General features: G+C 46.2%; 1 protein-coding gene across 3 annotated transcripts in view; it reads left to right on the top strand.

The window, feature by feature from the left end:
* Positions 1–697: 697 nt before the first annotated feature.
* The window catches only part of PPP1R42 (protein phosphatase 1 regulatory subunit 42), a 433,409-nt gene continuing 409,331 nt past the window's right edge, over positions 698–24,775 (top strand). For 2 of the 3 annotated variants that reach the window (XM_069220289.1, XM_069220286.1), the window contains exon 1: positions 715–846. The gene's annotated coding sequence lies outside the window, so the exon portion shown is untranslated. Of the gene's footprint in view, positions 847–24,775 lie in introns of all 3 variants that reach the window. The other variant, XM_069220285.1, reaches the window with a different exon arrangement.

Raw genomic sequence — 24,775 nt, 5'->3', positions numbered from 1 at the left:
GGGAAAAGACCTGGCAGCTAAGGGGTTAAAATACACTCACAATTTCTGGGCACACAATGATCTCTGCAGCAAGTGTCTTAACCCCATAAGATATTTTTAAAAGCGGTCTCCTTTTGATCAATTGAGCAATCTAGAATAGATTTACTGTCACATATGTCCTTGTTATTTTTTCTTGCAGCAGATTGTTTACTAACTGTAGAAGTTTAACGTCAGACTCTGTTTTTCCAACTTTGTCGCTCATGACGACACTCAGTTTTACTTGTCGCCGCCCCGACCCCCCACTGTATAGGTTCCCGTGCTATTTTATTCCCAATTCCAGCTCTGCCTGTCGAAGGAAACACTGATATTTCAGAGGTTAATTCCAACAATATGGCGCCCAAGGCTGCTTCGCGGTTCTTTCTGTCGTGTGGAAAGTTAGCACTCTAGTCTATAAAAGGTTCGTTGAGGAGTACATTACATCTATGCAAGAGGCATATCAACTAATTAAACTCGTTTGGTTGCTAATCTAGTTCACAATTTCAGGGCTCAGCCATAAACTCTGTTACCCGCCACCTCTCTCTCTCTCTCTCTCTCTCTCTCTCTCTCTCTCTCTCTCTCTCTCGACGCAGGAGTGTGCGCGAGCGCTGCTTTTCACCTCTTCCGGTGTGGCTCTGTTTGTAGCGTTCTGTTGCCATAGCGACCCTTCAGCGGGACGTGCAAGCTTCTTTTCGAGAACTACCTTTACTGGTCCGGCAAAGCCATCCAAGTGCGGTGGGAGAGCCTGAACATACCGCACCGAGAGCATGTCCGGTACCCCCAACGCTCACTGACTTGAGTCCAGGGATTGCTACAGCAAGGGAGCGGCAGGTAGGGCCAGCACTGGCAGATTTGGTACTGCAAGATGGGTACCGTGTGAGATGCTCTTTGCACTAACCCTAAACGGGATACAGAACAAGCTTTAAAAAAAAAAAGATCTAGGCTCTGCATAGCGTCACCTCCGAGCATTGTTAGTTACACTATATTATTTCTCTCAACATTCTAACATGCTCACAGGAAACAGCTAATGAAAACCGACTCTCTACATAGAAATAACTACTATCACCCCTACAAATGGGCTTCAACATGCGGTAGCTTCTCGCAATTATTTTTTTTTGTCTTAACCAAAATTGCAGTATTGTAATTTTGGTTTCCCTTGGACTTCATTGTATGGTTCTTTTTATGTTCAGTGTGTCGCATGTGGAGATTTCTTAAAAATAGCCCAGAACGCCTATATGGGTTAAACATTTTGAATCTGAAGGAATAAGAGTCGCTTTAAAATTGAATTCCTTAAACCACAAACAGTTGTAAAGTATATTACGCTCTTTTGAATTCCAGCTGCCCTATTGGAAACAGCATTGAGAACATTGCAGTGTTAACAGTGACTGTCTTCTCCAATTCAAAGACGCCTTTAAAGGGTCAATAAAGGCGTAAAACTAAAAACTAGCACATTAGTTCAGAACCTGTAGTACTTCCCTGGTAATTCTTTGTTTATAAATCTGACATTTCTCCCCTTCCTTTGTTTCTTATCATCATGTAAACAATTCTGCAATTGTTGATCAAAGCAATTTGACAAATACAGTTAATTATTGCCTCACTCCTGGTTTAAATAGCACGCAAAGTACGGTAATTATTATCATGTACCGATAGATTCCTGCCTTTCAACATTCTTTAGGCTTCAATCATTAGGAAATAAAATGTGGAAGGGAAACTCTTCGCTTTTTCAGAATTTCCATCAAATTTCCCATGCAGCGTTCAGATAGGATTTCATCTTCTTGAGCTAAGACTTATTCTTTTTTTGCTGAACACCGAAGAATCGTACACAGATGCACTCTGTGGCCTATTCAATACTATGCAGATTTTTGAAGCCGTCGAAAAGTAGCAATTTTGCAGTGACTTTGCCTGTTACTACCTACACAATCTGCGAAAGGAAGTATACTTCTCCCTGCTACCGTACATGCAACAGCCAATGAATGATTAGCAGTTGACGCCGTGTAACTGGGAGTTAATGCATTGTTCGTGCTTTTGTTCAAAACATTAGTATCTGATAGTTTTGTCCTTTTTTGTTTAGTTGATATACATCAAGATTGAACTTCAAAAACAAATTACTTTGTTAAATTACAACACAGAATTGCAATCGTGTCTCTCTGGTGAGGTAATCTCGTCTGGTAACCTTTCCCTACATAAACAAACAAACGTGATTCGCCACGTGTTTCAGTGTTACTTTTTTCGCAGTACACAGAGCCAGAGTAGTGGTCTAGTGGGCAAATGTCATGGGTGACTTTGTTAACAAGGCCTAGTTTTGTTAGCCAACATCGAACCCCGGGCTCTTATACTATAAACTTGCCACAGTTTAAATTATCCAACTAAATCTATATTATATTATATATATATATATATATATATATCTACTGACACTCACCAGTAGGTATAGTTAGGACCCAGTTTCCATAGCAAAGGCGTTTATTGTTTTGCTAATAACTTTGGCTCAGTTTGACAAATCTTCATGAAATTTTCAAAACGAATACAACAGTCAATTCAGCTGCTGTCTTGAAAGCTTTGGGGTGATCCGTCAAGCAGGGCCAAGAAAAAGGGAGGGTTCCCAAAATGTGTTTTCCTTGTTCATTTTCCCATAGGGTCCTTAGACATGCCTACAGCCCGAACCGCTGAACGGAATTACACCAAATTTGGCAGGAAGCTAGATCCTGGTGAGCAGATGGTGTTTTTAAAGATTTGGTGTACATCAGTTCAGTAGTTTCTGAGACATAAAGGTCGAAAATATAGATATCTAGGGACGCAGAGGATCCGCAGATCCAACTGTCCCTGTGCTGATATCTGATTGGCTGGCAGCACTTCAACAAGGAAGTGTTGGCAGCCATTTCGGGACTTGGCTTCAGCCGAGTCTCACAAAAAAAACATAAAAAAGGAAAAGGGGCCAGGTAGGGATACCCTGAGCCCCTAGCATTGGTCCTGGGGTCTCCCAGGGACCCTCTCAGGGCTAAAAAGCATTTAAAAAAAAAAAAAATCCTAACAATCTGCCAATGGATCCACCGATTTTTCTGATATATATATATATATTTTTTAAATCTGCAGTCTCCCATGTTCTTCTTTTATTGTGGGCCAGGTTCTGGGGTATTGGGGGCTAATAAAAGGTAGGGGGTGCACAGGGCACCCCTCCTAAGGCTTATAATAGCCCCCGGCGACCATCACCTCCCCAGAGCTAAGATCCAAAAATATGTGGGAGGCCCTGCGGCTCCCCCACACCCTGGTGACCACCACCTCCCCAGGGCAAGATACATTTATAATAGTGTGGGGGGGGAGGGTACAGTTTACCCTTCCCCCAGGCACAGGGGACTGTCACCTTCCCGGGGCTAAGTTTGTATCATATGCGGGGTGGGGGGGGCAAGTGCGCCGTGGCCTGGGGACAACCACCTCATTGAGGCAAAATGCTATTAAAATGGAGGGGGGGATCTCATGGACCCCCGAGCCCTAGGGACCGCCACCTCCCCAGGGCTTAAATGAAATTACAGCTGGGGGACCATTGCGGACTCCCAGCCTCGGGGACCACACCTCCTCAGGGTGAAATACAAAGATGGAGGGGGGCACGTGGCCCCCCCCTCGTGGAGCCATGCATGGCCCTTGGGACTACCACCCCCTAGGACTGGTTCCTGCTACTTCCTGAGGTGCCCACCCTAGGGAAGATAGCTGTTTGCTTTTGCTTGGTGGTCAAACAGCTTTAGCTTGCTGAATGCAGTTTTCATCTCTCCCGCAAGCAGGGAGCTGCTATTCAAACTCGCTCCCTGCTCGCGGGAGCAATGCTGTCTCCCGCAGGAGACGGGAGCCGACTGGGACCGTGGGCCTTGAGGCTCCTTCTGCGGTCTCCCAGATGAACATAAAATAACAAAATAGATCTTTTCAAGGTGGATCTGCATTTCCATCCTCAAATGTTATCTGATGAAGACACTAGGAACAATCACAATGGCAAAGTTACAGACTCACAAGGTCACTGAAGGGATTTCCTTGGTCTCTTTTAGGCAACTGTAGTTTAGGAGAAAGGAGAAGCACTATATATTTCCACAAAGAGGTAGTACTTACTAATTAGCAGGTAGAAAGTAGTTTGCCTTAATTAGCTATTTTCTTCAATGTTAAGCTAACAACAGTCACTAATTGGAATTAGAATGTTTAGGCTTACTTTTTATGTAGAAATTGTTGATAAAACAAATGGACCGTGGCAAGGCAAGTATATTAAAGAAATTTTGTAGCTGTGGTGTGTACTGCATGATTATGGATTTACCACACTTTCCGCCTCATTGCTTCATAATTTCCAGATTTCTCAAAACAGTGTGTATCTAGCTCATATTGATGAAAATAATGCTGCTAGAGAATGTTCCCCATAATTTGTCTTTTTTGCCACATAATTTAGATAACCATGACACACTCCCAGTAGGCCTGACAAAGGTAATGATCTGCAGATTGGTCTGTGTTTTTATAAAATGGCGATAAAAATATTTGTCATATTTCAGAGTTCTCTATGAAATATTGTTTTATATCACTACATTTGGCACAGTGAATGCCCTCAGGATCTGGAAGACCATTCCTTGTAAATTATGGTGTGGGAGACTTTTTAAATGTTTGTTCAAGGATTCTTTACAGTAAGCACTTTGCGACTTTGCCAACTAGCTTATTGCACACCAGCACTTCCACTTGACTTGAAGGCCTTTGCTTCATTGTGGGCCACCATCCTAGGGAGGTGTGCTGTCAGGTTTCTATGTTTCGGTCCAGCTTGATAAATATAAACACAGGCTGACTGATTGTGAGCCTGTCAGGGTGAGCCTGTCAAGACGTCAGGACCCCTGGTTGTTTGAGAACAACTCCTAAAATAACAAATTAATATTCCCATACACAGCTTGTTGATTTAAACTCTTGTTCAAACTTAAATTTAAATTGCTGCATATCCTCCACCCCAAGGACACTGCAGGACCTTTCTCTTGTACTAGCCATTGCTGGTCGTGTATGACCAGTAGCATTTCAACTGATGACATTATAGGTAAGAGACTAGAAGGGAGGAGACTGTCTAAAAAAAAAAACCTTCCCCTACATACGAGTTACCTACCAGATCACAACAATTTGAAGCTGGCTCATTCAAAAGTTATGTAAAGTGTGTTTATTTTAAGCCATATCCCTACCAAAACACTGTTCCCATATCTGGGATACAATCCAAAGTCTCAGTCCGTAACCTACTGAGTCCTGGCTAAATACCACTGCCTACCCACATTTGACTATTACTGGAGAAGTACAATATCATTAAAGTCGATCGGAAGGACAAAATGGGGGGCGGAGCAGCAATAATTTCTAAAGAAAACTATTGCTTCATGCTGCTAGATTCTTTTTGTTTGGAGAATTGTGAAGTGCTGATCTTTAGCTTACCTCTGGATACTTTCACATCAATAGGAAGAGGCCACTGGTGCCTAATAAAAAGTTTAGCATTTAATTAGTAGAATTACTGGCCCCTTTTGTTATCAAATTCGATCACTTATTTGTTTTTGAGGACTTTAATTTCCATGTTTGAAGAATAACCTGAATCCTCTAACTTTAAACTCAGAGAAGACATAGAGTCCCTAAATCTTCAACAAAAAAAGTAAGTGGCCCCGTGCATACAGCAGGTTATATTCTAGGTTTACGGGGGGCATGCAGAGTGGCTAGGTCAAATTGACTGCTTTATCACAGTACAAACCTTCATTAAGCAAGTGTATGATTCCTCAGCTTGGGAGATAAATTTATTGGTTAGTGGATGGACAAAGACATTCCTGGGAGACCCTTTGCTTTACTTTGCTTTTATCGTTTCCATACTTGGCAGATTGTTTTACTGGAAGAACAGCTAGCGTCCATGTGATCCCCAAAGGGCCTATATACATGTATCTTAGAGGGTCCCTGCATTTTGAAGAATAAAATGCTATTATTAGGTTCTAGAGGCCAAATACCTAGTTGACAAGGAGTATTTTTTAAAAAAAAATGTTTTCTTAATTGTTTTATTGTAAACACTGCAAAATGGTACACAATCCAAGAGGGATCAAGGTCCCAGCATTTATAAACAATCATACATAATAAGTCAAAGTATATAGGCAACAGATGGTGCAATGGTACATTGTCAGTTGTTCTTCGAAACCTTTGCCATAATGATCACAGTAGTCATAATGATAACAACCATCAGAGAAAGCAGGAGAGAGAACGGAGAGTAGAGGGGGAAGAGGAAATATGGGTCAGGCTGGGGAATAAGCAGTACTTCGTGCTATAAGGCATCCTCGTACAGGGGGGCGGGATGAGAGAGGTGGGGGGAGTAGACCCTTATACAGGGTGGTGGGAGCTAGGTTATAATGTCGTCTAACCCTTCGGGGTGGGGAGTTCGCTCCTCGCTGTGCCGGTATTCGGCTTGTAGGCAAGTCGCAGCGCCTGCATACAGTGTGTTATCAGATTACGGTCGGGTATCTTTACGGTGGGAAGCGGCCTATCGGAATGGTAGTGTGCGCCTGGATAGTGAATTGCCAGGATAACGGGTCAATCTGGATGTGATGGTCTGGATTCCTTAGCTTCTCTCGGCACCGCTCATGCTTGTTACTTAATGTTCTTATGCCGACTCTGATGTATGGTTCTGCAACAGCAGGTTACTGATAAGAGTATAGGAGGCCTGGGTCGTGCCCCTGGGGGAGCTGAGGAAGAGAGAGGGGAAGAAGGAGGACAGAGAGAGAGAAGAGAAAAGAGAAAGGAAAGAAGAGGCTAATGAGAAGAGAGGGGGAGAGGTAACCTGTCACGGGGAAAAACGAGGAGCGGAGGGTGGGAGATGGGAAAGGGAGGGGGGGAGCATGAAAGTGAAAATCGAGAGGGGGGAGGGAGTGGTGGGTGATTTCAAGGCAACCTACGGACATCCCCCAGTGAGGAAGGGGGCCCACACCTGGCCGAATACTTGGGCTTGGTCTTGCAGGTTATAGATGATTTTCATGCATGGCAATGCGGGTCATAGCTATGATCTATTCTTCCGGGGTTGGAGGAGCGGCCGATCGCCAGTGGCGTAGTATGCCGATTTGTGCAGTGGCTAACGCTGTGTGAAGCAACCTCTTATACGGTCTAGTTAGGTTTGGGAGAGAGGTTGTGTCATGCAGAAGTATGAGGGAGAAGGGAAGTGGTGCAGGGAGTACCATGGATTCAGCCAGGGTAGAGCCCACCGTATCCCACAGTGATCGGACCGTTGGGAAATCTATTAAGATATGTTTGAGGTCGCAGTATGGTTCTGGGCATCGCCAACACTTCGTGTGTGGGAGGAGTCCTGTCCTGTGCAGTTTTTCTGGGGACCAGTACCAATCATGTAGGACCTTGAAGAGGCAGAACTTTAAACGTGCCTCTCGGGTACCTCTGTCCAAAGCCTCTAGGATGTCTTCCCAGTCTTCTGGGTCTAATGTCTGTTGTAGTCGGGTTTGCCATTTTAGACGTAGCGTGTCTGCGAGGGGTTGGGAGTAGAGCTGTCGGGTAATTAGGTCATAGACGCCCGCCATGACTCCCTTATGTTGTCCCCACTGTTGTAAGTAGGCCACTATGGGTGAGGACCGGGATCCCCATTGGGTAACCTCGGTCCCCCGACAGATGCAGTGTTTAAGTTGCAGATATCGCCACTCTTGGCTTGGTTGGAGATTGAATTCCTCCCGTAGCCTGGGGAAGGAGTTAAGCGTGTCGTTTTCCAGAATCTGGGAAATGGTATGGATACTAGCCCTCCTCCACCGCGGCCAGTCCAGCACTTCATCGCCTATCCGGAGTCCGCTATTGCGCCACAGGGGTGCTTGAGCGTGAAGAAGAGGGTGGACCCCGAGCAGGCGGTGGACCCTTCGCCAAGCCGCTCGTGTCACCTTCAAAACGGGGTTCACCGAACCGATAGATGGAAGGTTGTCGCGGTAAGGCCCTCAGAGTCCCTCCTTCGCGGACAGCAGTAGTGTCTCCACAGCTATCCATTGGGGCGGGTTCGGCACTCCGGACAGAGTGTGCGACAGCTGGGATAGGTGTAGTGCAAGTGAATAATGCTCTACCGACGGTAGTCCCATGCCCCTGTGGGAGCGTCGGGCTAGGAGTTTGGCGGGTGATAGGCGTGGTCGCATGGAACCCCATACGAATGATCTGATGAGTGTATCTATGTTTCTCAGCGTATGGAGAGGCACCTGTAGGGGGAGAAGCCCTAGAATATAGGTGAAACAGAGCACCGTGACCATCCTTACTGCTTGTACTCTACCCCACATGGAAAGGCCCAGTTGGTTCCATTTTGCGAAATCAAGCTTCATCCGCGCAATGAGGGGGTCAATATTGTCCGCCACCATGTGCGTTAGGCCCGGATTGACTAGCACTCCCAGGTATTTGAGGCGTTTTGGTGTCCAATGGAACGGGAAGCCTAGAAGAGCTGCTCTTGTAGTCATCCGCGAGAGGGGGAGCGCCTCGCTCTTGTCCCAGTTAATGCTGTAGCCAGAGAGGATTGCAGATCCATCGATAATCTCTAGCAAGGCTGGTATGGATCTTTCTAGATCGTGAGAGTTAATAGGACGTCATCGGTGAATAGATAGATTTTAGAATTGCCGACCGGGAGTGTGAGACCCGTGATGGAGGGGGAGGAGCGAATAGCCACAGCAAGTGGCTCCATTGCTAACAGGAGTGGTGAAAGGGGGCAGCCCTGTCGTGTGCCTCTTCGGATAGGGAAGGGGTCTGAGAGAAAGCCTCCGCAATTGACTCTTGCCACGGGTTGGTCGTAGAGTAGCCGTATCATCGAGATAAAACTGTCTCCCAGACCAAATCTCTCCAGCGTTGTAAACAGATAAGACCACTCTATGCGATCGAATGCCTTTTCCGCGTCCAGAGACCGGGCCAGTGCCTCCTCTTGTAGGTCTCTAGAGGCCCAAAGGGTATAGCATAGGGTGCGCAAGTGGTTCCTTGAGGTGCGAACTGGTACGAACCCCACTTGTGTGTGGGGGATCAGAGACGGTATGACTTTGCGTAATCTATTGGCCAGGATACTCGCTAGGATTTTGATGTCACTGTTTAAAAGAGATATGCGTCAATAGCTGCCACACTGCAGGCGGGTTTTGGTATGACAGCTATCATGGCGTTGTTGGATATGGCCCCCAGGGTCTGTGTTGAGCAAGCTTCGTTCAGGGCTTTGTGTAGTATGTCAATTGCGTCTCCCCCTATCCATTTATAAAACTCCGCCGGGAATCCATCCTCCCCCGGTGATTTGTGGTAAGGGAGGTCGGAGATGACTTTTTCTACTTCCTGCCTGCTTATTTTCCCTTCTAGGAGGTTGCGTCCCTCCTCGGACAAGGAGGGTAGGTCAATGCCCACCAAGAAAGTTGTACACTACGCTGGGCTGGATGTATTCTCCGATGTATAAAGATGTTTGTAGAAGGACGCAAATTCGTTAGCGATGGCTTGTGGGTGTGTTAGTATTTCTCCAGAGGAGGCGCGGATGGCTGGAATAGCAAAGGCAGCTGTCCTCTGCCGAAGCTGGGCTGCCAGCAGGCGCCCTGCCTTCTCTCCCTGTTTGTAATGTCTTCCTTGTAATCTCTGTAGAGCATACTCTGCCTGAGAGGTATACAGCTCGTTGAGGGCCATTTGAGCACGCTCTAAGTTTCGGCTCCCCGGGAGGGAGGGTGGTGCGGTGTATTGTATAGTGAGCCGGCGAATATCAAGTTCCAGAGCTGCCTGTTTCTCTTTTCTGTCTCTATTTGCCAGTGCCGTGTCTCGCATAAGTTGCCCCCGCACTGAGGCCTTGGCTGCGGCCCACATGATTCGGCTAGAATCCACGGAGCATAAGTTATTTTGAGCGAAGGAGGAAGCATGGTCCTGTAACTGCAGTTTACCCTGGGGCGAACGATAGCGGTGGGCCACGAATCTCCAAGGTTTACTACCTGGAGACACAAGGCCCAGGTGAATGGCTATGCAAATCGGGGAGATGTCCGAGAGGCCGCCCTCCAATATGCGAGTCTCGTGGGTTCGGGCCACAAGGTTGTGGGACAGGAGAACATAGTTGAGTCGGGATTGGGTGCCATGTACCGGTGAGATGAAAGTGAATTCTCGCTCTGCGGGGTGGGTCAGCCTCCAGTGGTCCACTAGGCCATTGTCCGATAATATATCGGTCTGTAGGGCTCTATCTGCATTGTTACTAAAATCTATGGGGCCCGTTCTGTCGAGTATTGGGTCTCTGGCTATGTTCCAATCCCCTCCTATTACGTAGCGGGATGCCCCTATCTCGGTCAAAAGTCGATTGATTTGTAAGAAAAAGAGGCGTTTTGGGCCCATTGGTGCGTAGATCGAACCCACGCACAGCGAGGAGTCCCCCATCTTTAATTTGGCAAACACGTAGCGGCCCTCGGGGTCGGCCCATGACTTAAGAACGGTATGCAGGAGGGTTTTGCGTATTAGTAACGCCACGCCGCATTTTCTTGGGGTGGTGTCTGTGCTGGGGGAGGGGGGGCACAACTAAACAGGGCGGTGCCCATCCAGTCACGTCTCAATTTATCGGATTCCGGGCCATCTAGGTGTGTCTCTTGTAAGAGGGCAATGTCAGTCTGTTTGGAATTGAGATAGGATAGGACCTTTTTCCGCTTTATGAAGTGGGTAAGGCCATTTATGTTCCAAGATATGATTCGCAAAGGTGGTGCTGGTCCTCTGACTGTGTCAGGCATCCCTGCACCTTATTGAGGTCTACCCGGGTGTAGGAGCACTTGGGACAGGGCAGAGAAAAGGTGCCGGAGGAGGTTTGGGTTGAAAAGGGGAAGGGACTTGACGAAGACTCTAAAGCTGGGGAGGATGTGTAATGGGGGGGGGGATTGGGGGGTAGTGGACGGGAAACAAGTGGGAAGTGGGTGAGGGAGAAAGAAAGGGATTAACTTCTAAAGGATAAGACAGGCAAACGGAGCTGAAGGAGAGACTGAGAATTAAGAAAAGGAAAAGAAAACGAGACACCAGTCCCGACGGTCTAAGACTGTAACCTACGGGTCTAGTACCCAGGCCTATCGAGCTCCGTTGCCGGACCGGCGGGCCCCAGACCGAGGGAGGCGGCCCACACACGGCGCCTCGGCCCCCATAATCTGGCTCTCCCATCTACCCGTGGATCCAGGTGGCGTATAGGGGTGGAGGGGAGGGGGGGAGAGAAGGGCCGTGCGTGGAACGTGTGTGGCTTACGCAGTGTGTTATGTGGGGTGCGGGGGACAGGGGGTGGGGCAGCGCTGCATGGATCCGTGGCAGTTTTGGGAGGTAGTGTCTGTACCTTGTTTGCATCCAGGAGAAGGGAGCCGCCAGGAGGCGTAAGCCAATTTTGTCGGTTCTTTCGAGTTTTGTGTGGGGGGGGGGAATGAGGAGGCTAGGGGGTAGAGGTACGGTTAGGCTGTTGTTGTGGGAGAGAGGGGTGCCACGCTACTGTTGTAAATCACTCAACACAAACACAATGATGCTTTGTTCATCTTAATAAGCACTTAGCAACCGTTATTGAAGGTAATCTAAATTAAAACAAATTATTAATGAATGAAAACAGCTTAACAGTTCTGAGGAAGTGCTCAAAATCTATTTGAACGATAAACAGGGGTTATGCTATTGAAAGAAATCATTTTACCAGGTCTCTAAGAAGAGGGGAATCAAAGGAGGGTACGCTAAAGCATGTAGTGATAAGCAAGAGTATTCAAACACTATCTAGGGCATGCAGAGGCTTTAGCCCCTTGTGACAATATGTCTATGAGTTCACGAAAAAAAACTGGAACTCATCTCTACTTTTTGTCTTCTCCAGAGCCAGGGCTCGTCGATGCGGTCGTGCCGGCTCTTGATTGATTGTAGGGAGGGTCCTGAGGGGTCTACTGTTCTTTCTGTCCTCAGAGGGGTCCATCGTGGGCTTCAGGGGGGAGCGGGATTTGTCTCTTTCTGATAATTGTGTGTGCATCACCACCGCTTGGAGTATTTGGCCCCTATCGTCGTAGCTTTTCGCGAGTCTCTCAAAGTCTCTTCCCCTGCTTTGGGCATCTGTGGTGGAGCGCATTTCAGGTTCAGGTGCGGGTATCGGATAGCTAGTACTCTGGAGTGGGCTCCGCGTGGTCTGAGGGGGGTTGGGCGGCATTTCCATGGACTGGGTTTGATCTTGCAGTCCTTCTAAGAATGTTCTCAAGTCCTCTGGGTCGTAGAAGTTCCGTGATTCCCCATTTTTAGTGATCCACATCCTGGCTGGCTCAAATAGACCAAATTTCACTTCTAGGCGACGAAGTTGGGTGCGGAAGGACCGGAAGGCTTTACTCCGATCAGCGGTCTCCTTGGAAAAGTCAGCTGACATCCGGATCTCCAGGTTACCCGATCGAAACAACCCTTGTGTGCGAGCCGTCTGTAGTAATTGGCGGGCCTGCAAGTGTCGCAGCATGCAGGCCATGATTGGGCGGGGGCGGCCATTTCCATCCTGTCTCCTGGGACCCAGCCTGTGTGCCCTCTGGAACTCTAAAGGGGGCTCAAATGTTATATCTGTTAGCTTGGGTAATATGTCCCGCAGGTAGGAGAAGATGTCTGCGCCCTCCACGCCTTCCGGGAATCCAAGGAGGCGAACATTGTTCCTGCGACTCCTGTCCTCCAAGTCCGTCAGTTTGCTACGAAGGTGTGAGAGTTCTAGGTCTTTGTCGGTCCAGGAGGCTACTTGAGTTTCCACCGTTGTCACTCATTGATCAAGCCCGGACATCTGCGATTGAAAACCGGCTAAGTCCAGCCGCATAGATCTCATCTCCGCTGTCAGCGCCACCATGGCATTGTCCATGCCCTCCAGCTTACGACTCACCGCCAATATCTCCTGCAATATGCGGTCCATTGTCGCACCTTGTGTGTCCTCCGTCATGTTGGCGTAAGGAAGGGGTGGAGAGTCCTCTACTGAGGGATGTTTCTGCTGTCGGAGGGCTTCAGAGAATAGTAGTTGGCGGGCTGGTTTACCCGTTACTTTGCTCGTCGTCTTGCCCCGTTCAGGTAGGGAGCTAAAGAGTGTCGGACAGTGACGCGGTTGGTGCTTGGGACAAAGTCTCAAGAGTCGAACCTCTGGGTGTCCGGGCGGCGTGCAGATCCAGGCACAGGTACAGACCCTGTGGTCCTTTGTTCCCGGCTGGGTGAGGGAGAGAGGGGGGTCCCCGGTGTTGTCTCTGTTCTCCCTATGCCGTCTGGGCATCAGCTCTGTGGTCCTCCACTACGGCACGCCATGCGGGGGGTACGCGTGAGACCATAAAGAAAATTATGAGGCGTCCGCGCTCCTGGATACTTGAGGCCGCGCCAGCCCTCTCGTCTCTGGTCCCAATGGCAGCTGGGGGTGTAGCCAAGTAAACAAGTGTCCCAATGGGATGGCTCCTGTGGTGCTCCGTGCCGTTGTGAGGCCCGTTCGGTGCTCTCCACCCCTCGGGAGGGGTTGCGCTACCTGTCCCCTGTCAGTCAGGAGGTCCGGCGGGCATTTAGCGTAGTTAGGTGTGGGGAAGGAAAAAAAAAGGGTTCTCCTCTCCGTTCACTTTTTGTTGCTGGGCCAGATGTGTTTCGTTGCTGGTGCTCCTTTTTATTTATTTTTGTTTTTTTTGTTTTTTTTTGTTTTTTTCATTGTTCCCTTTCCCCTCTTTCCTCCTCCGTCCTTCCTTCCCCCCTCTTTACTTCCGGTCCTCCGGTCCGCCCCGCCCCCGTTGGGTCCACTGTCTTTGCGCAGTCGGTTTGGGGGGTGGGGGGACAAGCGGGGTGCCACTTGCGATGTCCCCCACTCTCCCAGAAGCAGCACCAGCCCTGGGGTTGTGGTCGCTGATGGTGGAGGAGAGGAAGGGACCCCCGGGTCCTGGGTTCTGCAGTGGGGGGAGGGAGGTGGGGTCGTGCAGTATTGATGTGGTTCTCTCTCTCCGCGGGCCGCCAAGGTCTCCAGCGCGCCCGCGGGGGGGCCCTCGTCCTCAAGCGAGGGGAGGGGCGAAAGGAGCGAGGCAAGCGGTGGAAGTCACCAGGCTCCCACCTCCTCCGGTAAGCAGAGGGGGGGAGGCGCGGTCCCCGGCCCAGGTCAGCCAACTACCTGAGGCCGCGGCTCAGTCCTCCGCCGCAGGCCTCAGTGCCATCTTCCTCGTTCATTGTGCGCACGGAGGGGGAAAGCGCACTCCCTCCGCGATCGGCGTGTCGTCCACTCGTCCCCCAGCGCTGGTCCTTGGCGCTCGATGTTATTGATGGTTTGGGGGGCTCTCGGCACCCCCAAGGCACCGCCGCCCCCGGTCCACAGCCTGCCGCCCAGCAGAGCTCAGCTCCTAGGCGGTCATCTCTGTTTGTGGCCAGACCACGCCCGATAAGGAGTATTCTTAATCTCTTAGTGAGGATTAGGAATTATGTTAGGCCCTGATGAATTGCCACTAGATCACTGAGACTCTATAGACAAGAAACATATTGACCATTGGTTCTGTAGTGTAGGGAATACCCATTCACAGTTTCTCCACACATACACCAACAGTTGAGGTGTTGGGTATACACGTTGTCACTTTATAGGGAACCAGACCATTATAATATGCTGTTTCCCCTCTATCTGTTTTTAATCTTGGCATTGGTGGTAGGTTTAAGTAAAGATTGTTTTTGGCACGGATATTCAATTTTAGTGGTTTTTGTTCCTGTTCCTTAAACATCCATTCACCACTGGCAAGTTCCTCAAAAGGATCTCTGCCAAAGAGCGCTCTAGGATGCCCATCAGGCATTGCAGTGTTGCCCTGACTAAGAGCATGGCCTGATTATGAGCAGGCCACTTAATGGTGAGTGAGGGCTTTTGTTCCTAATAAACTAATGCTTATGGGGACTAAAAACTCCCTTCCTAATAGGTAGAGTGTAGTCTTGAACTTTGGAACAGAGCATCTTGATTTATAGATTATAGTCTAGGTTTACTCTTTACTAATATGAACTCCCTCCTTGTGGATTCAGTAATTCCTCTGACTTTATCTGATCATTACCTATCAAAGGTTTGAGTCAGCATGAATCTTTGTCCCTTGGCACCATTAAAGTCAACCACTTGTAAGTACAGAGTATGGAAAAATATTTCTAAAACTAACCACTGAAGAACTGCGGCTGGCAAAAATTAACTACACATCTAACATTAATGAAGCAGTCACCCAGTTTACACAAGCTATGGTGAAGGCTATTGGTATTACTGCACCTCTTAAAACCAGTAACCAGATTAGACAATCCACTACAGCAAAATGGTACCCCAAGTGCTGAAATTATGCAAAAGGGAGTGCAAGTTTCAAGAAAGATGTTAACAGCAGATGAAACTTGGACCTAATAACATTAATTATAAACCCATTCTCAACAGCCATCATAAAATGCTCCGTCCTGCCAGTCGGAAGCATATTTCCCAAAGAATAGAAGAAAACAAGACCTCCTCAAGAATTCTTTTTTAATAGTCGAAGAGCTTACCCATTCCTCCGTGTGTGGATATCCTATTACTGCCTCTTCCTCATTTGGCATTCCACTTCAGAGAAAACATCAATAAAAACTATTTTTGTTTGCACCCCCTCCCCAAAATCAGTTTCGATTCATTTCCGTTTGAACTATAAGAACCCCACCCTGAAGCCACAACTAGCTGTGAAGCTTTCAAGCCATTGATGTTACAAACAATGAAAGAAGCCAGGGCTAAGGTTTTATCGGGATCACTGGAAAACCCCTACCCAATCACATTTTTCCTCTAATGCAACTTTACTAAGCTTCTACATTACAGACCTATCAGCAGTTCCCTTGGCTCAGTAAAGTAGTCTGACGAATAAAAACATGTCTTAGTTCTGCTTTTATAGAAGAAGGCTGGGACAGATCCTTTAAACAGGACAAACTATCGCCTGCTCTCTTCACTGCCATCTCTTGCTAAAGTCTTTTAGAAGCTGATAAATTCCCAGCTCTCACAATATCTAGAGCAGAACAACTTACTAGATGTATCTTAAGCTGGGTTTGTGGCAACTCACAGTACCAAAACTACATTGTTAGCAGTAACGGATAACATCAGGTTAATGCTGGATGAGGGCACATCTGCAGTCCACATCCTTCTTGACCTCTCTGCAGCCTTAGTCATGGAATCTCTTTCCATTCTTATAAATTGGCTGTCTGCTTGAGATTGGCTTACACTTGAAAGTGTGCAACTGGTTACAGTCTTTCTTATCAGGCAGAAAACAATGTATTCACCCCTTACCATTCAAATCTAATTTGGCACCCATCAGCTATGGAGTCCAGCAGGGATGGTCCTTGAGCCTGATGCTGTTTGACATCTACATGGCCCCATTGGCAGACTTGATAAGAAATGAGGAATTCAACATTGAGTCTTATGCGTATGATACACAACTAATTGCATCATCTGCAGAAAATGTCAAAGCCACAAGATGCGGAATGTCTGTCGTCGGTTGCCAAGTGGATGCAGGACCACTGTTTGAAACTTAATGGGGATAAGACTGAGGTGATTTTCTTCAGGGAAGCAGACTGTAGCTGGTCAAATAATTGGTGGTCCATGTTACTTGGGCCTGCTCCTATTCCTAAGAATTCAAATATGAACCTAAGGATCATGGTGGATAATATGTCTTTGATGAAAGAGCAGATAGTTTCTGTGTGTGGGACCTGCTATGTCATCCAGTGCGTACTACGCAGGATTTTTATCTGGTAGACAATTGAGTTCTGAAGAACCATTATTCAGACACTTATTATTAATCACCTGGACTACGGGAACACTCTGTATGTTGGCATGGCAGACTGTCTGTTTTCACTCTTGCAAACCATCCAGCACACGGTTGCCCATTTGGTCTGCAATGTACCTGGCAGATCCCCTTTGTCTCCTGTTTTCAAATCTATCCACTGGCTGCCTGTTTGTAAGCGGACTACTTTAAAGTTGCTCTGCCATATCCATAGATCCCTCTGTGGAGCAGTTCCACACTACCTACATAGCAGAAATGTATTTTACAATCCTTCCAGCTCTTGGAGATCTGCCAAGCAGGCCACTCTTCTCTCATAGTGGATCTATTGGCCAGAATGTGCATGCCGGGACGGAAAAGTCCTCTGCATGATAATGGATGTTTACCCCTGAATGCGCAACCGTACTGTTGTCTGGACCCCTAATGCAGATTTTTGTTGTCATAGGCAAACACGGATCATGTGTGTGCGCCAAGACATACCTGTCTCACGGACTGCAGTCTTGTTGACCGTGAGGGGCTTCCAAAGCGCTTACCCTCATAGTGGAGAAAGGCTAATGCCTTCACCAAGAGTTGAGCAGCATAAGCAAGTTGTCAGCGGCACACCGTGTAGCGATATGTAGGAATTAACTGATCCTTTTTAACCTGTGTCACTGGTGTAAGGCCTACAGGCTCCCTCACCTTTTAAAAATTTCTTCTGCTGTATGCCTAACTCACCCATAGCTTACATCAGTTAGATGTAAAATGCTGCACAGCGCAGGAGTGGTGACTCTGCACTGGATGTATGTTTGGCTGGGAAGGGTACAATATAAAGGTGAATGTCTGATAGAATATCGATGACAAAAATAATGTGTGGACAGAATATCTTGTAAAAAATATCAAAAACCAAAATATTGAGAAGGAAAGTACAAATAGGTAAGTATAGGTTTACTATTCTTAACTCCACATCTACATACTTTTAAGGTCTCTATATATAAATAAATATATATCGTCATGATGCTGTGTTGCATGGTGCTGTTTGCAGCAAGCATGATTTGATATTTCATGGCAGCTGTTTTTTATCTTGGCAACCTTTTCTGCAGGTCTAAGTATGTACACTCAATGTTTATAGTATGGGTGAGGCGGAGTTTTAATGTGCTGCTTTTCAGAATCTTAATATGTGTTATAAACAGATCGTTGAACCCATTGTGAATTCAGAACACTCTATTCATGAAACAAAATTATGTGATTGCATGCAGATGGTATTCTGTGAGCACCGGAGACTGTACCTTATGTCAAGAAGCTGTTCAAAAGAAGGAGTAGAAAAAAGCAAATGCAGTCCCCGTTTTTGATTCTCTGAACGGCTGGTAGTGTTGACTAAGTAAAAAGTTGTGCTACAATAGATAATTAACGTGTCCAAAATCATTCTGTAAAACATCTTTCATTAAATGTTTTCAGAAGAATATACAGACTCAAAATGCAACTCAAAGATGGAGAGGAAGCAGATCAGCAAACAAATAATAAAATGCTAGCCAAATAGCGGCACATTTTCTTGACACCTTATGTTGTGAGACATCACTTTTTCCTAATTAGAAAACGTTATCAAATTGAAAATCCAGTCATAAATCTCAGGAGGCAAGCAAGATGTACGTTTCTTTTAGAAATTGCTTTTTTGCAACAATAAACACACTGGAAAGCCCCAACTTTTAGGGTGCATTGAGTCCATGTGTAGCTCTAAAGACATAAAGCACTTTTCGGGTGTATCAATTCAGGAAATTCATTAATGAATGCATTTCGAGTCATGCTAATTGTTTAATAAGTAACAGTACAGAGGAGTCATAATTTACGTGTATTGAAACTTACTCAAATGTAACTAAACGGGCTCGGCCAACTATCAACTATACGTGCTCTTAAAAAAAAAAACACAATGTATCGATTTCTATCTGCCATTTCACTCAGTTGGGCAGCTTCAGAGTAACCGTGAGGGAAGGAAGACGTGAATCTGCTCAGTCATTGTCAGTTCCGGGTTGCCTCTGGTAGGGTGAGCAGGCTTAGCTGACAGTAGCATTATTCGGAGGTTCCACACATTTCATTCCAGTATCAAGCTGTAGCTTGATGAGAAAGGACTTGGCTTTAAAGTGTTGCTGATCGTATCTAATGCTCTAGGTCATCCTGAGGGATTACAGTTTACGCATAACAACATAAAAGTCTGTTTTCACCTCCCCTGTTACACCTCCATTCTCTTGACCAAGGCATGATTTGCTGTTTTAGGGCTACGTATTATTACGGTCTCACAGATTTGTAGCACTATGGAGGTTGATCCCATTGTTAATGTGATATAGTGTTGGAAGTCCTTCAACTCTGCCAAGTGCATTGCTTATATTAAACAGGCAATGGATGAAACAAAGCCTGAAACAGTCAATGTATATTGGCGAAACCTGAGGAAAGAACGTCTGGGTAGTTTTAAGGGTTATCCGGCCATTGCCTAAGAAGTGAAATGCATTCTTCAGATGGCCAGGCAAGAGGGTGGTGATTGGTATGTCCACATCAAGGGGACTCGCAAACTTTTTCCCAGGTGCCAAAAAGTTTGGTCTGTGAAGTGCCTGGGGGCCGCATTGATGCCAGGGCGGTGGCAGTTGGTTGGGGTGACTAGGGGGATTGGTGGCAAGGTAGGTGTAGGGGAAGCAAAGGATATACATCTAGTGGCTGAAATAAACAATGGGAAACCGGAAAACCTGGAGTTAATCCCGGCTTACCCACTTTTCCAAATTGTGTGATCCTAGGCAATTGTTTAGTGTCACTTCTCCTCCTTTTTCTGCATTATCACATTTAAGATGACCTCAAAATACATGATTCATGGTGTGCACTGCACAAAACCTGCTTCTTTGTTTGATTTAATAAACTATAATGTTTATGTGTGATAGGAACCCAGGCCACCCATGAAGTGCATATACCAAGTGACTTGCCTCTTTAATGTACTATTGGTAAGTGTTCTCAGGGTAAGGGAAATAATTAATGTTTCCAAATTTATGTTTGAAAACTATCACTTTTAAATGAATACATCTCAATGCACTGATAAAATAAACTGTACTAAGGTGAAAAGGTTCTGCATGTTCACTAAATACACTTATTTATTTTTTAAGAGACTGTCTTAGTTTTACACTTATGCTGCAAGATGTCTTTATAAATGAAGGCGTTTCTAAAGTTAAGTTCAGGAGTCCCTAGTTACTTCCTTTCTTTGACACCAATTAAGTTTGAAATAAATGATTGTGTGAGTATTTAATATTTTTGTTAGTGCGGAGTCGAGCAAACAGCTGCCCAGTGCTCCTGTTGCCCCAGCGGCCGCACGTAATGGTCAAAGGGGCCGCATGAGGCCCACGGGCCGCACTTTGAGTATCCCTGGTCTACATCTTTGAGTAAAGAACTAAAGAATAAATTGAGGGGCATACAGAAGCCTTGACTAGCAAAGTGTTGGAAGAACTGGTAAAATCGTCCACAGAAGACAAAAATGATGATGATGAACAAGAAGGGACATAAAGTTGAAATATTTGTAAATTTGGTAAAGTGATCCAAGCAGTGTAACACAAGTGATTTAATTTCTGAATATGATTAATCTGTGGAAAGAATCCCCACAATTATTTACAATGCTAGGGACAACTTGAGACCGTACCAGATAATGTGTGAACAGCTCACAAGGCGGCAAATGCTGATCACCACGTTTTTCAGGAAAAAACAAGCAGCAGAAGCTGGGCCTGCACAATCAACTTAATATTTTATTATTCTCCTATTTCTCCTCTCTGTTTTATATAATTAAAAATACTGTATATTTTATTTTGTATGTTTTCTTTATTATACATACTTTACATTACTATATACATTATACATTGATATGTACATAAAACCATGCATATGTACTTTACTGCACTTTATGGGTGATATAAGGAATTTTTAAGGGTCATTTTGACTATACGTAATTTTTGTCTTGCTAGGTTTCTAAAGAACCTAACCCCGTGTATGATGTAACTCCACTATAAAGCAATAGCATAGTTTTGTCTTTTCCAATTACTGTAAAAATATAGGTGCCACTATTTCCCAGCTGAGGGGTGCTCAAAATAACCTCAGAACACGAGTGGAACCTGTTGGAATTTTAATGCTTGACCTGGACATCCCATCAGGTGCCAGCACCAAGTGCTTACATCATTCAGCCACTAAAATCGTTTACTGATTTCTTATCACAGTAAACGTTTAAAGGGTCTAGTAAATCTCATTGAAGAGTTTTTTTATACTTCGATGTTCCCCGTTAATGCAAATTGTCTAGAAGTCGATGTTAAACCCTTTTCCAAGTATTATAATATATTGCTTGTGGGTGGACTCTCTCAGTACATGTCATTGATCTCTGTCTTGATTTCAATACTTTTTTCTTTGTCTGATCACTTTATTATGATATTATTGTCTTCTGGTTTCTATTTTTAAAGTGTACATTCAACGATTGATAGCTTGGATCTCAGTCTATTTTCTGAGTTACTTCTGTAAATATTATATCACTTTATTGTAAAACACATCAATATAGGGATATGGTCCAATTAAAGAACACCATTTGGATTTTTCAAGATTTATATTCTTTATCCTGTGTGAATGTGCATTGTTTTCTTCAAACATAATCCTGATGGACACTTCTGCAATTTGTTGTTTAACTGCAGTGTGCAAGATGTCACTCTAGTGGTATAAACGTAGCGCTGCACAAGTTATTCTTTTATTTTTATCATTTAGTGTTTATATTTCATTTGACAGTCTTGTTTCTCTGAAAATACCAACATTCATTTTAAGTGAAAGGTTACATTTTCCTTCAAATCCTTCAGTAATTCTGGCTGGTAATCAGCATAAGATGGGAGTGTGAGGGGTTGTAGACATTGAAATTACGATTAATCTTTAAGTATGTATTCATAGAAGTGCGCTTCTGTCGCTTCTGCCACCTTGCTGCTACTTACTGTGTTAACATCAGCACACTTCTAGTTCAAATATACTGATGTGTTCTTGACAGGACAGCGTTGTTACTATTTACTGGCTGTTTTAAATGTCTTTTTGCAAAGTTAGTTTCCCATCACTACAGCAGTTAAAGAGGTTTAGGGATAAGGAGCCTACAGTAATAATTAAGTATAAATACTGCAAACTGGCTAGGTCCTCCTTTGTACTTAGCATGCTAGCAAAGTACCAGTGGCATAATGAAACTTAAGGGGGGGGGCCCTCTGTAATTTATTTATTAATTTTTGGCATTTATATAAGACAACAACAAACAGTTACATCTAAGAGGTCAAATACATGGAACATGACCAAATACCAAATAATTACCAATTGGAATCGTACAGTCATCCACCCCATACGCACTGAGGAGGCTAGGAACATCGGAAGTCACAATTATTGTCCAAAAATGCATCAATGCAACCCCTCGATGTACATACGAAACAACATACAAAAGGCCTCCAACGGGGAGAGCATTGCAGGGAGAAGAGAGGGCAGAAAGAGAGGAAAAAGAGTAGCAGAAATGAGAGAAGATAGAGAACAAAGAGTTATCAGAGCATCATACGTATTAACCTAATGCTGAAAGAATTGCAGCAGGGGGGAATAACTATTACGCAAGACCAAAGGGCGCTAAGATCGTGAAGTGGACGGCGCATATGTCTCTAAAAAGGAGCGCAGAGGGGCCCATATATCTCGCAGCCGTGATCCCTCTGGCATTAGGTCCCAGTAGATCATCAATTGGTCCTGACAACACAAAGCATCCTGCCACCATTCCGAATGGCGTGGAGCCCGCCACATCCCCCAGCACATCGCAACCCTACGCTTTGCCAGCAACTGCAGCAATCCGATTAGTCGCTTGTGCGCAGCGGGGAGTCGCTCAACACATCCCAAAAGGGCAAGTTGGGGGGTACTCGGCAGCTGAGTCCCCGTCATCTCCTCAATCGCCTGCAGCACCTCTAACCAGTACGCACTCAGCATCGTACAGCTCCATGCCAAATGTATAAAGTCTGCATCAGGGAGCATGCATCTCTCACAACGCACCTCAGTCCGGAGACCCATTTTCTTCAGCCGAAGAGGTGTGTAATACAGATGGTGCAAAAAATTGAAATGAATGAGTCGCAATCTATAATTAGGGGACAGGGCTCGCATATGTGCGCAATATTGTCATCACTCTGCACCAGAAATGGGTTCACCCAAGTCCACCTCCCACTGGGCTCTAGCGGTAGCATCCGCCCCGTCCACTTCAAGCTGTATACATATATACAACGTAGTTATAAGCCTGCGCAGGGACTGCGCTTGATACATAAGCTCCAGCGCTCCGCACACCGCTGGACTTTCTGGGAAGCAAGGGTACTGCGCAGGTAACATAGTATAGATTTTAAGATAGAATAGCCGATGTAGCGCAGTATTACGTGTGTCACCAAGCGCAGCTACTGGTGTGAGAAATGGCTCATCAGGGAACCAAGACCCTACGGTAAGCAATCCAGATTCACAAATAAACTCATGCATCCGCACAATCTCTGCCAGCTGCATACCGCCCATGTCCAAGATCGGTATTGAAGGGGCAAAGGCCTCCCCTCTAGTCGCGCACTTCAAAAGTGCCGTCCAGGCTCTCACCGTGCACCTCACTGTGTCGAACCCCACACGGCCTGGGCTGAGGCGACCCAACCAGCAACTTCGGCAATCTGTCCGGCCACACAGCATCGCTTTCAGGCACCAAGTGAGGTAGGTAACGAATAGGGTGAAGCCAGAAGCACACAAAATGCGCCTGAGCGCACTGATATTACAATGCAAGATCCGGGGCTGCCAGCCCACCACGGTGAAACGAAAGTGTCAGTTGTTCCCACGATATTCGAGGTCGCCGGCCGGCCCAAGCCAGAGTCACCATGGCGGAACGAAGCCGTTAAAAAAATATAGCAGTAAGAACCAGAGGCAAATTAAGAAATAGATAAAAAAAAAGGAAGTGAACACCACCCTTCAACCTTTTCTTCCAGCCACATCATGGCTCTACCATAATTAGCTGACCACAGCGTGTCCACATCCCTGCTTAGCCATATACCAAGATATCGCACTGGACCATCGGCCCAACAAAAGGGATATCTAGAAGGGAACTGTACGGTGACCTCAGACAGGGGCAACACCACCAATTTGGACTGGTTGACAGTGGTCCCAGTAACCCGGCCAAAGCCCACAATCTCGTCCAGTAAAACATCCAGATGCAGCTGCGGATCACGAATATATAGGGCAACATCGTCCGCATACATGGAGACCAATATTGGGCGCTGCCGGAAAGCTAATCCCCTCTGATTATGATGCTGACCCAAGTGAGCCGCAAGCGGCTCCATCGCAATGGCAAAAAGTAACGGAGAAAGCGGGCACCCCTGATGAGTACCTGTAGCAATCGTAATTGGATTGGAGATGACACCATTGACCCCTCAACCTGGCGGACGGCTGCGAGTACAGCAGACAAATCAACTGAAGAAACCGAAAGTTCAGGCCCATCCATCCTAGCAAGCAGCGCAAACAAATAATTCCATGTCAGAGAGTCGAAAGCCTTTGTGGCGTCTAAGAACACCACCACTGCGCTATTGTCAGGACGAATCACACTTAGAATCGCAAAAAAAGTGCGGAGGTTATATACGGTGGAGCGCCCCGGCACAAAGCCCGACTGATCCAGCAGCACCATAGTAAGAAGCAGAGGCTGCAAATGAGTAGCAATGAGCTTCGCCAGGATCTTATTATCGACATTGATCAATGAGAAAGGCCTATAGGAATCACAGCAGCACGGATCTTTCCCGGGCTTCAAAATTGTCACAAGGAGAGCCTCGTGCAGCGAGGGCGGAAGAAGCCGTGTCTCTAGAGCCTCTGCATAGACCTCTGAGAGGTGAGGAGCCAATATATCAGCGTATTCTTTATAGAAGGCCGAAATAAGACCATCCAGCCCCGGTGCTTTATCTCCAGGCAAGCTGCGTACTGCCTGGATAACGTCAACCACCGAAAAGGGGACATCTAAATACTGCCTATGCGCCTCCTCAAGCCACAGAAGGCTTATATCCTCG

Source organism: Pleurodeles waltl, chromosome 2_2 (genome assembly GCF_031143425.1).
Source record: "Pleurodeles waltl isolate 20211129_DDA chromosome 2_2, aPleWal1.hap1.20221129, whole genome shotgun sequence".
NCBI lineage: Eukaryota > Metazoa > Chordata > Amphibia > Caudata > Salamandridae > Pleurodeles > Pleurodeles waltl.
This window is presented reverse-complemented; position numbering and strand designations above follow the sequence as displayed.